We start from the raw sequence: 8,690 nt of genomic DNA, 5'->3' as shown, positions 1-8,690 counted from the left end.
GATGAGTGATGAGACACCAGTGTCATGACTGCTGAGATTGGTGTTATTATTTTTTTTTTTTTCTCTCCCATACCTGAAGTAAGTAGATTGTAGGTTGAGCATATAGAAACTGCAGTTAATTTTGTGTTAACACTAATATTTGGTTGATTGGTTACAAACAAAACAAATAGTACATTATTTATATCTTTATTACTATTTTTTATTTGTTTGTTTCAGGTACTCTAGTTTTTGTGTGTAGTACATGTACTTAGCCTGTTCTGCTTCTTGCTTCCTTTCCTGAGCCGTTATAGATTCTTCAAGGAGTGCAAGCTCAAGCTTCCTTTTCTTCTGCAGGTGGATGATCTCCTCCATCCACAACACCAGTGATGTACCAGGCAAGTCTGGCCCCTGTTGGTGCCACATCACTGGTGCTGGAAGTGGTGTGGCAGGTGCCTCCTCCTCAACACCCACTGCCTCGGTCACCACTTCTCTCTGTTGGGCTGCCTCTGCCACTTCCCCAGCATCATCTGCTGCCTGCACACTGCTGGCATCATTAGTTCTAACTTCAGAAACTAAGCTGATAATGTTTTTGGTTTTATTGCTAAGGACAAAAGTAACAGAAACCAGTAAATCTAGCTAAGGGTACAATGTGTTTGACTTAAATCCTATTCTGTTTGAAGGAAGCCCATGTCTAAGAAACTGTAAATCCCTAAGACTTGTTATCATTAACACATTCACCCACTACAACACCATATTTATGAGGGGGAAGAAGGGATAGGAATTAAGTTAACTTTATTAGTTTTTTTCTTTTCTTATTACTGTTTTATCTGTTTGGTTAAATAAAAAAAAAAAAAAATTTCTCAACACTAGATAACAAATTTACCATTGTGTTTAACTCTAAGTTGTAAACTAAATGGGAACGAGTATTTTGGATTGCAGACATTTGAGACAACATTATGGCCTAATATTGCTATATCTACAAGTGGCTTATCCTTTGTTTAGGAAGGTGCATTCAATGATGCTTGCCTTATTGGTACACCCATGAATAGAGACATTCTTGGGGTCCAAAATCTCAAAGATTAACTCATTGTGCTGGGAGAGAGGAGGGTTGGCAGGAGGTCCACCACCTGGAAAGTATAATATAATCTTATTGCTAATGAATTGCAAATACAAATAAATAATTTATAAAGTGTGTTTTCACATAACATATGTAACTCAGATGTGTGGTTGGAGTAATATTATTTGTCAAAGGTAGACATTGCATCATAATTAGTGTGTGCAATAAATGCATCCACTTCACAAAAAAAAAAAAAAAAAAATGCAGGAACATAACATATAACATAACATAACATAACATAATAGGATAACAAAGGGCCACCAGGGCCTATCTAGGTTATCCTGTATCAGTTGCACAGCGACCTCGTCATCAGTACTTAAAGATACACTTACAAGTACACAATACATTATATACTAATTCTAAATATTTGGCCCATTAACAGGGCTAAGTCCTGCAGCGAAATCCTCTACAATTTGTGGTCCCCATACATGGGGATCATGTCTTGTTTAACTATAGTAAATTTCTTATAAAAACTATCATGCAGCACTATACATAATTATAAATCTAATAAATTTAAGTGCTTATCTAATCTGTTTTAAACATTGTCAAACTAGTGCTATTTACAACCGTCTCTGGCAATGCATTCCAGAAGTCTACCACCCTATGACTAAAGAAATATTTTCTTATATCTAACCTGCAGCCTTGCTTTCTAATCTTCCTGCCATGATTTCTAGTCCTACTTCCTCCTCTAAGGTAAAGAAAGATCTCACATCTATGTAGTTTGTATCTGAGAACATTTTAAATAACTCTATCATATCCCTCTTATACATCTCTCAAATGAAAACATGTTTAATTCCTTTAATCTATCTCTATACTCCAGGCGCTTTAATGCTGGTATCATCCTAGTTGCTCTTCTCTGAACTGCTTCTAACATGTTGATATCCTGCCTATAATGGGGTGACCAGGCCTGTATGCAATACTCTAAATGGGGCCTAACATAGGAATTATATAAGCTACGCACCACTTCCTTACTTTTATAACTAACATTTCTATTTATAAAACCCAGGATCCTATTTGCCCTATTTCTTGCTTCTAAACATTGCTTTGAAAATTTCATAGTCCTGTCTATCACTACTCCTAAATCCTTTCCTTCCTCTACTGCCTCTAGCCAACATCCCTCCATCTCATAGCTAAAGTTTGTGTTGTCTTTACCTAAATGCATAACCTGACACTTTTAGAATTAAACTCCATCTGCCACCTGTCTGCCCATGCTATCAGCCTGTCCAGGTCTCGTTGTATTCTGTAATTGTCCTTTTCACCCTGTACTGCACATGCTATCTTAGTATCATCTGCAAACTTTGATACTTTGCTACTAATTCCTATATCTAAATCGTTAATGTACACCAAGAAAAGAAGAGGTCCTAGCACTGATCCTTGGGGTACCCCACTAACCACTTCCTTCCACTCAGACATTGCCCCATTTAATACTACTCTCTGTTTCCTATCAGAAAGCCATTCACTAATCCAATCAACTAACCTACCCCTATCCCATGTAGTCTCAATTTGTACACTAGCCTCCTATGCGGTACCTTATCAAACGCCTTGCTAAAATCTAGATATATAACATCTATGCTATTTCCATCATCTAACTCCTTGGTAATATATTCTAAGATATCGAGCAAATTTGTAAGACAGGACCTCCCTGATCTAAAGCCATGTTGGGTATCTCTAATTAATCTATTCTCATTTAAATGCTCCCAAATACTACCCTTAATGATTTTCTCTAGTATCTTACATACTATACTAGTTAAACTGATCGGTCTATAATTATTCGCATCATCCTTCCTACCTTTTTAAATATTGGAGTAACATTAGCTAACTTCCAGTCCTGAGGTATCTCAGCAAACCTAAGTGATCTTTCAAAGATTAACTTAAGTGCTTCAGAAATACTGTCTACACCCTCCCTAAGTACTCTGGCATGTAGCTCATCAGGACCACTAGCTTTCCTATCGTCTAGTTCAAGAATAAATTTCCTAATAATTCCCGGTTTTATATCAATATTTTCTAAAGCTCTTAAACTACTCGTCGCACTGTTTGTAACAGGATTTCCTATTCTTTCCTAGTAAATACTGAAGAAAATTGTTCATTCAATAATTCTACTATGTCTTCATTTTGATCCACTACTACACCATCTTTTCTGAGTGGTCCAATCCTATCCTTATTTCTTTTATCACTGACCTTGTAATAACTATATAATTTTTGGGATCTTTACTCCCAGCTCTAGCTAGTTTTATCTCTGCCTGCCTTTTACTTTTTTTATAACCTTACTCAAATCATCTCTGACCTGTCTGTACCTAATCAAATCTACATCTTCCCACTTTTCTGCAACTCTCTATATGCCCTCTTCTTCTCTCTGATCTGTCTACCTATCTCGTGAGTCCACCATAATGGCTTCCTGTTTCTCTGCCTTATATCTTTGTAAGGGATACACTGCATCACTATACCCTTTACTACAACCTTAAAAATATCCCACATCTCCTGTGCAGTTTTATTTCCAAAACTATCTTCCCAGTTTACCTCTCCTAATAACTGACGTAACCTACCATAATTGCCTTTCTGATAGTTTGGGACTCTAGTCTTATTCACTATATTATCCCTACTGGAATTAATGATAAATCTAATTATATGATGGTCACTGTTTGCTAAAGTCTCTCCTACCTCAACTTCCTTTAAACAATGCTCAATATTTGTTAGTACTATGTCTAAAACCTTCCTCCCCCTAGTAGGTTTATCTACCATCTGCACTAAATAGTTATCCTGAAAACTTTCCATAAACTTATTTTCACTAGCATCTCCTACCATCCTCTCCCAGTTTACTGACTTAAGATTAAAATCCCTAAGATAATTGTCTGACTAGTACACCCCTATTTATCTCATCTACCATAAGGTTGTCTACATCTGCTGACTGGTTAGGTGGTCTATAAAAGCTCCTACTCTAATAACCTTACTTTTGTTTACTCTAACATCCAGCCATAAGGACTCTACTCTGTTATCTACCTTAATACCATTAACCTGACTGGAAATGAAGGATTTTTTACATAAATAACTACTCCTCCACCTATCCTACCAATTCTCTGGTGTAAATACATAATGTATCCATCTACTTCATATTCTTTCCTATTTTCCTAAACTTTTCCTCATTTACCCATGCCTCTGTGACACATACAACATCTAAGTCCTCCTCAACTATATAACTAGATAACTCGTCCTTCTTGTTCCTAAGACTCCTGGCATTTACATAAAAACATTTAAGTCCTGCTACCTTCCTAGATGCTGTCTCCTTATTTGGAATCCTAATCTTATTCTCTCCTATTTGCACCTGGAAATCTTTCCTAATCTTTTCACTATCTCTGTTTATCCTATCTAATTTATGTCTAGCATCTTTCTTCTGGAATGCATTTGCTACCTCACCCCCTACACTCCATCCCAACTCCCCTCCAGACATCCACTCAGCACATCCACACCCTTCCTACTCAGATGCACACCATCCCTAGCATACAAATCCCTTCGCCCATAGAACCTATCCCATACATCCACAAAGCTGACACCCACATCCTTACACATCCCTTTTACCCGATCATTCACACCAATGGCCCTAGACAACCATTCCCTGCTAACATACACACGAGGCAAGATTCCTGACACTACACACCTCCTACCACTCTCCCTTATCTTGCCTAACATTTCCCGAAATCTTGCCACTAACTCCTCCGACCCACCTGCTCTGACATCGTTCCCACCTACGTGCAAAACTACTACACCCTCCCTCTCCATCCCCCCAACTCTCTTCTGCACCTCCTCACTCACTGCCTTCACACCTGCACCAGGCATACACACGTTCGTCCTCCTATCCCTGTCTTTCCCACAGAAAGTGCTATCTAAATACCTAACCTGAGAGTCACCCACCACACACACCTGAGGTGTGCTAGGCACAACCCTCCTCCTCCTCTCCTCTACCCCCTTCTCTCTCCTTTCACTCACCACAACCACTTCATTCACTCCACTCTCACTCACTCTCCCCTCCCCTCCAACAAACCGAACCTATTTTCACACTCAACAGGTTTAGTCCTATCCTCCCTAACTGCCTCCGCTTTCCTTCCCTCGCAACCTGCCATCTCTGCCCATCCTGACTACTATCTTTCCCAGTCTGGCTCGCCTGCTCCCTCTTCCCCACTCTGCTCTTCCCGACAGAGGGCCAAGCCACCCTGTCGCCCTCAGAAGGTCCAACCTTCGGCCTAACACTGATCTCCTGCCTAATTTTTTCCACTGCCTCCCCAAGCCTCTTAACCTCCTCCTTCAACTCAAAGATGAGAACTTCGTTCGCACTTTTCCCCTCACTTAGCTTTCTGATTTCCTCTCGCAATTCTCGGTGCTCAAGAGAAAGAACTAAATTCTCGCTCTTGAGCCTACACACCATACACTCAGAAAAGTCAACGACCTTCCTGTCATGCCCACACATCTCACACACAACAAACTCGCCCAATCCCACCTCAACACTCTCTTTCACGCACTCAATCACACTCTGATATACCTCAGTAGCTACCGCCATACTAATTTACAATCTGTTAACTCACAAACAAATAAAAATACTTGGTGACGGCGGGGTGGGGGAACCGCGGTGGTGGGGGCCTAAGTGAGGTCAACTAATCCTCTTTCAAGGTCAACTTGACAGTTACAAGCCTAGTCAACTCGCTCTACCAAAATACTTTTAACTCACAAACACTGATTCTAACCACTATTTCACTCTAATCTAACACTTGCAGTACACACTTTCACTTCACTAACACTCAAAAGCACCACACACAGACACCAAGCACAAACACCACTCGCTAATTATAAAAACCACTGCCAAAAACGGAGCGCACACACAACACGTCCACTCGCCACCGCAGCTACACAAGGAAATGGATGGCACTTTAATATATTAATCACTTGTACTTTAATATATTAATCACTAGTACAAAACTTTCAATGTTGCTGCTTCCAAACTTAAAACAGGAACAGTTTACTGAAATTTATTCCTTAAAGTGGTTAGGTTCCATGATCTAAATCTCAAGTGACCTTAACAGTAGACCTGCTGAAACTTAGTATTTACTCAAATACTAGTAAGCTTCCTTGCAAAAAATAAATAACCATAAACAAATACTTTTCTTTAAGTGAAATTGCCTTACCTATTCAGTGCTTAAAAGGAATAATAAGATAAATCATATCTTTGTTAGGGTGAAACTAACACACAAATATAACAAAAAATAGCTCCCAAAGTAATAACTCTTACCTGTGGCAGTCATGGCTTCTCTCTGCTTGCTGGTGTTCCGTCATGCCTCAGATTTTATAATATGCCAATGTTTCTGGCACGCCTCAGTGCGGAGAATGTCTGACACGGCAGACACCTCCGCACTATTGGTCCTCCAAGCGGCATTTCTGGCTTCCTTAGAGCAGCCAGCTGTGGAGAAGTCGCTCCGGAGTATTTTTGCGAGAATTTTGTATAGGTGGGCCGGATGAAGGCGTCCAGTTTGTCTTCCTGTTCCTCTTCTTGTCTTGAGTCTCGTGAGTAGCCATGGTGCGCAGTCGAAGTTGGCGCCAAATGATTGTTGGTTTGACAAGATGACAACAGTGGTGGTAAATTTATACCTTCAATTATCAAGGGTAAAATGAAGAGATGATTGTTGAAAACTAACTAGATGAATATGTTTTTTATTTAAAATATAAAAATTACGTATTTTTACCCGTTTCTTGCAAAATTCCTCAACAAACATTACATAACGTCTGCTCATGTTAGCGGTTAGCGGTGTAAGCGCCTAAAGATGGTTACTTAACAAAGCATCCTGCTAGGAAAGATTCTTAGCGCTTAAGTCTCGTAGGTTAAGTACTTTTCCTAACTAAGACGGCATCTTTGTGGAGTTTTATAAGTACGGCCCCTGGTGTCTGCCTTCGCTCGCCAGTTAGGCTAAAGAGCCATCCACACGATAGGACAGTGCCCTCGAACACAAGCGAGTGGTCTACCCGACGACAAACTTGCTTTTGTCCGCTGAACAACGAGTAGAATATAGCTGTTCGAAATCACTAAGCACTGCCCGATCCCGGGAATACGATGTTGCTGCCAGACACATGAAGTTTCATTAGGAGGCAAGTGTCTGTGGTTATGAATTATCACTGTTGGGTTAGTAAAAAGCGACATGTCTGTCTCTGTACCCGCCAGAGAGCAGTAGTCGAGAACGGCGATTATTCATTTAATAGAGTCGTATCATCAAAACCCATGTTTGTGGAACGTGAGACTAGTCACATATAATGACAGGAACAAGCGTGCACCTGCCCTCAAGACCATATGTGATGAAATATAAAAGATCGGCGTGTGACTCAGTTGATGACAATAAAAAGGAAATAGACACATTCCGCAGCCAACACAGACGGGAGGTAGCTTTTTCCACTCGCTTCCTTTTTTTTCTTCACACATAATATAGTAACAATTATGCTCCATAATGCAATTCTCTTGCGATCCCTTTTGGTGATCACCATAGTTCTCGTACTGCACACAACCCGGCTGACCATTCTTTCGCTGTTGTCCGAGCTTGACTGGGGCAGATTACGTGTGGACAAGGCAGTCTGTTGTGTCAGTGGAGTTTGTCCGATAGTGGGCTGTGTTCGACGAACTTTGCCCTATCGTGTGGATGGGCCTTAAGACGTAGCCTCAGAATCCCCGGGTATAGGGGTGGAGGAGAAACCAGAGGCTGGAATGAAGCCGGCAGATTTACTTAACTACTCGTAGGTAGGCCAGCAAGCAAAGATAACAGGTGCCGTAGAAGTGTAGAAAACGAGACTAGCAGACTTAATTTGAGCTGGCAAGGCGAAGTATGTATCTCTCATATGGTCCCCCAAACAAGAATATGCTGAAAGTAGATTATATAAAATTAACAAAGACCTGCTCAGTAGGTGAGCACCCAAATGATCTTTTTCTACCACATGAACAACTTGAAAATTGTAGGCTTGAAGAGACAAAGGCCAACGAAGCAGTATCGTTTTTTCCATTGAAGGTTGACTAACAACTCAGAACTTGTAGGCTTGAAAAACAAAGCCCAACGAAACAGTATAATGTTCTTTCTTTTGAAGGCTGACATGTAGGCTACAGCAGAGGCTTGTGATCAACCTCCAAAATAAACTCCTTACCACGAAGATAGAAGTCAAACCTGTTGACGGCTGATTTGATTTGATTTGATAAATTATTACGCCAAGGCGCCATACACACAGGTACAGTACATGGATCACACGGTAGTAAATTAATCAGACATGGCACTACAAAATACGATGAGGAACACACATATATACACACACAAATACAAAAGAACAAAGAGTAGTGTTGCCACGCAGGGCACAGGCACACAAAACGAAAAAGCAAAGGGCACACACACACACACACATAGAGCAAGGGAGGATATGCCATGCAGAGCATGCCAGACTATTTGAAACCCATGAATCTCTGGTATTGTAACAGAACCTCCTCAAGAATATCGTGGTCAAACAGGTACCGACAAATAGCATCAATCGTCTGTCCCCTGGGTAAAACATGTCGGACGGTGGGGCAGGCTAAGCAATAGTG

At 40.6% G+C, this 8,690-nt stretch overlaps 1 long non-coding RNA gene across 1 annotated transcript; it reads right to left on the bottom strand.

The window, feature by feature from the left end:
• Positions 1–835: 835 nt before the first annotated feature.
• On the bottom strand, positions 836–7,983 carry LOC123509328. The gene is made up of 2 exons (XR_006676178.1): positions 6,372–7,983; positions 836–1,106 (listed from the first exon to the last, which is right to left on the bottom strand). It is a non-coding gene; the product is annotated as an uncharacterized LOC123509328 (long non-coding RNA).
• Positions 7,984–8,690: the final 707 nt, after the last annotated feature.

Source organism: Portunus trituberculatus, chromosome 26 (assembly GCF_017591435.1).
Source record: "Portunus trituberculatus isolate SZX2019 chromosome 26, ASM1759143v1, whole genome shotgun sequence".
NCBI classification, from domain to species: domain Eukaryota; kingdom Metazoa; phylum Arthropoda; class Malacostraca; order Decapoda; family Portunidae; genus Portunus; species Portunus trituberculatus.
The sequence above is the reverse complement of the archived record's forward strand: the minus strand, read 5'-3'. Positions and strand labels throughout refer to the sequence as shown.